The sequence below is a fragment of the Suricata suricatta genome, chromosome 16 (genome assembly GCF_006229205.1).
Source record: "Suricata suricatta isolate VVHF042 chromosome 16, meerkat_22Aug2017_6uvM2_HiC, whole genome shotgun sequence".
Lineage (NCBI taxonomy): Eukaryota > Metazoa > Chordata > Mammalia > Carnivora > Herpestidae > Suricata > Suricata suricatta.
The window spans coordinates 54,318,668-54,322,879 of record NC_043715.1 but is presented as its reverse complement, the minus strand read 5'-3'; the positions used below and the strand labels follow the sequence as shown (position 1 = coordinate 54,322,879).

Here is a 4,212-nt window from a genome sequence, read left to right as displayed (position 1 = left end):
AATTCCTACACTTTAGCAAACACCCGACAGTGCATAAATGAAAGTAACTTGAAAAATAGAAATATCTAGAAAGGTATGAACGTCAGTCACTCTATTCAGACATTACATCAAAATACTCATTTTTAAGAATACAAAGTTAAAGATTTTGAAAATGTATATTATGCTTCAAAAGATTAAGTGGATCAATTTTTGCATAAATATAGTTAATTTCAATATGTGCTTTGCCCCCTCACATCGAGTTTTTCTGACAATTGTAACCAAGAAATATTAATGTATTTCTACTCTCAATTTACTTCTGAAATTCATTTATTCCTAGTGGGTTTGGAAAATCATATGGTCGATTATTGCTGCATCAAAGATATGATGTGCCTTTCTTTAGATAAGTCTCATGCATAATTTTCCATGAAAGGTGAAGGAAAACATGACACACAATATATAAAGACAATCTAAATGCAAATGCTGTTTGTGGTTTTAACAGTGATGTAAGTTATCATGAAATAGGTGTTCATAACATTGTTCTCCCTGTATTAAAATTAAAAATTTTCTTGAATATTATATATAAAATAATGTGTCAACTAGTCTTTAGGGAAAAAGAAGTTGCAGTGCAGTAAAATACTGGTATATCTTCATCACAGCAATTGTTGGAAGTAGAGAATGTCAGTTGATGTGGTTGAAATCTGGGACACCTGGGTGGCTCAGTTGGTTAAGCAGCCGACTTTGGCTCAGGTCATGATCTCAGAGTTCATGGGTTCAAGCCCCGCATCGGGCTCTGTGCTGACAGCTCACAGCCTGCTTCTGATTCTGTATCTCCCTCTCTCTCTGACCCTACCCCACTCACCCTCTGTGTGTGTGTGTGTCTCTCTCTCTCAAAAACTAAATAAATATTTTTAAAAAAGAAAAAGAAATGAAGAAAATCTCAGTTATCAGAAGAGAGCTAACTCTTTCCAAATGGGATACAATTGTACATACACATATTTAAAGAATGACCTCAGGCCTGAACATTATGGAAGTCTGTATTCCCACATCATTATATCAACAAATACTTTTAAATTTTTAATTAACTTATTTTTTTAATGTTTAATTTTTTTTGAGAGACAGAGAGACAGAGCATGGGCAGGGGAAGGGCAGAGAGAGGAGACACAGAATCTGAAGCAGGCTCCAGGCTCTGAGCTGTCAGCACAGAGCCTGACACAGGGCTCAAACTCATGAACCAGGAGATCATGACCTGAGCCGAAGTTGGACGCTTAACCAACTGAGCCAAAAAACAAACAAACAAACAAACAAAAAACCCAAAAATAAACAAAAGAAAACCAACAAAAACCCCCAAATCTATTTTTTAAATTTACATCTAAGTTAGTTAGCATATAGTGCAAAAATGATTTCAAGAGTAGATTCCTTAAAGCCTTTACCCATTTAGCCTATCCGCCCCCCCACAACTCCGCTAGTAGCACTTTGTTCTCCATATTTAAGTCTTTTATTTTTTATTCCCCTCCCTGTTTTTATATTATTTATGTTTTCCTTCCCTTGTGTTCATCTATATCTTAAAGTCCTCATATGACTGAAGTCATAAGATACTTGTATATTTTTGACTAATTTTGCTTAACATAATACCATCAAGTTCCTTCCACGAAGTTGCAAATGGCAAGATTTCATTCTTTTTTATTTCTGAGTAAAACTCCATTGTGTGTATATATATAGATATAGATATAGATATAGATATAGATATAGATATAGATATAGATGCCACATCTTCCTTATCCATTCATTCGTTGATGGACATTTGAGCTCTTTCCATACTTTGTTTATTGTTGATAGTGCTGCTACAAACATTGGGGTGCACATGCCCCTTTGAAAAAGCACACCTGCATCTCTTGGTTAAAAACCTACTAGCGCAATTGCTGGGTCATAGGGTAGTTCATACCAATTTTCCTCAAAGTGTTCCAAGAAGTAGAAGAGGAAGAAAAGCTTCCAGACACATTCTATGAAGCCAGCATTACCTTGATTACAAAGTCAGACAAAGCCCTCTCTACAAAGGAGGCCAGTATCCTTGATGAATCTGGATTCAGTAATACTCCAAGAAGCTAGCATGAGGAGGTAAACAGTATGTCAAGAGAATTATTTGGAACACCTGAATGGTTCAGTTACTTGGGGGTCTGACTCTTCATTTTGGCTCAGGTCATGAGCTCATGGTTCATGAGTTCTAGCCCCATGCTGAGTCCACAATGAGACTCTATTTGGGACTTCCTCTTTCTCTTTCCTGCCCATCTCCTGCTAGTTCTGTATTTCTCTCTGTCTCTCTCACTCTCAAAATAAATAAACATTCAAAAGAAAACACTGCTTCACCATCATCAAGTGGGATTTATTTCTGGGCTGCAGATATGGTTCACTATATAGATATCAATGTGATAAACTATATTGATGTTAATAAATAAAGAGTAAGTACCATAAGGTCCTTTCAATAGAAGAAAAACCCCACAGGTAATAACATTCTCAATGGGGAAAATGGAGAGCTTTTACTCTAAGATCAGGAACATGACACAGATATCCGTTCTCAACACTGTGGTGTAACATAGTACTCAAAGTCGTTGGCTCAGCAATCAGACAGCAAACAGAAGTAAAACACTTCCAATTTAGCAAGGAAGATGTCAAAGTTTCCCTGTTTGTAGATGACATGATACTCTGTCTACATAGAAAACCTGAAAGGCTCCACCAAAAAACTGTTAGAGCTGATACATAAATTCGACAAAGTCATGGGATATAAATCAACATACAGAAATAGGTTGCATTTCTCACATTTATAATGAAGCAGAAGAAATACCAATGATTTGATCTTATTTATAATTGCACCAAAATTACTAAAATACCTAAGAAGAAACCTAACCAAAGGTGTAAAAGGTCTGTACGCTAAAAACTACAAAGTTCATAAAAAAAAAAAATTCAAGAAGACAAAAAAAAATGGGAAAAAAATCCCATGCTCTTGGATTAGAGGAACAAATATTCTTAGAATGTCAAAACTACCCAAAGCAATCTACACATTCAATGTCAACTCTATCAAAAGAACACCAGCATTATTCAGAAAGCTAGAACAATTCTAAAATTTGTATGGAACCACAAAAGACCTGAATAGCCTAAGTGATGTGCTCAAAGGAAACCATGGGGCAAGGAAAGACAATCCTGGACTTTAAAGTATATTACAAAGTTATAATCCTCAAGACAGTATCTTATTGGCACAAAAACAACAGATAGATCCATGAATTAGAAGAGAGAATACAGACATAAACCCACATATATGGCCAAATCATCTTCCACAAACCAGGAAAGAATATCCAATAGAAAACAGTCTCTTCACCAAATGTAGCTAGGGGAACCGGAAGCAACATGCAGAAGAATGAAATTCAACAACGTTCTTACACCATACACAATCAAGAAATTCAAAATGGATGAAAGACCTAAATATGAAACAGGAACCCATCAAAATCCTAAGGAAAAATATGCAGGAAACCTCTGTGACATAGACCAGAGCCCATTCTTACTTGACATGTTTCCAGACAAGGGAAATAAAAATAAACATGAGCTATTGGCACCTCATTAAAAAAATAAAAATAAATAAAACCAAACCTAAAAAACAACAAACTTCTGCACAGCAAACAATCAACAATATTCAAAGGCAATAGAGGGAATGGACAAGATATTTGCAATTGACATATCAGATGAGGGTTAGTATCCAAATCTAGAGAAAACTTATCTATCTGAACACCCAGAAACCAAAGAATCCAGTGAAGAAGTGGGCAGAAGATATGAATAGACCCTTTTCCAAAGAAGACACCAGGATGGCAGACACTTGAAAAGGTGCTCAGCATCACTCATCATCAGGGAAATACAAATCAAAACCATAGTGAGATTCCATCTCACATGTGTCAGAATGGTAAAATTACAGGCATCTGGGTGGCTCCGTTTGTTGAGCTTCTAACTCTTCATTTCAGCTCAGATCATGATCTCCCTGTTATTCAGTTCAAGCCCCGTATCAGGCTCTGCTCTGACAGTCTGGACTCTGCTTGGGATGGTCTCTCTCTCACTCTCTGTCTGTCCTTTCCTCACTCATGCTGTCTCTTCTCTCTCTCTCCATATAAATAAACTTAAAGGAAAAAAAGGATTGGCTAAAATTAAAAATTCAAGAAAAAACAGATTGGAAAGGATGCAAGAATGGGGTAC

General features: G+C 36.2%; 2 protein-coding genes and 1 pseudogene across 2 annotated transcripts in view; all 3 read right to left on the bottom strand.

The window, feature by feature from the left end:
• Positions 1–4,212, bottom strand: part of LOC115281187 (zinc finger protein 345-like) — a 486,358-nt gene that overhangs the window by 163,241 nt on the left and 318,905 nt on the right.
• Positions 1–4,212, bottom strand: part of LOC115280892 — a 39,674-nt pseudogene that overhangs the window by 687 nt on the left and 34,775 nt on the right.
• LOC115280893 (zinc finger protein 493-like) overlaps positions 1–4,212 on the bottom strand; it is a 125,304-nt gene that overhangs the window by 120,128 nt on the left and 964 nt on the right. The window lies entirely within an intron of this gene.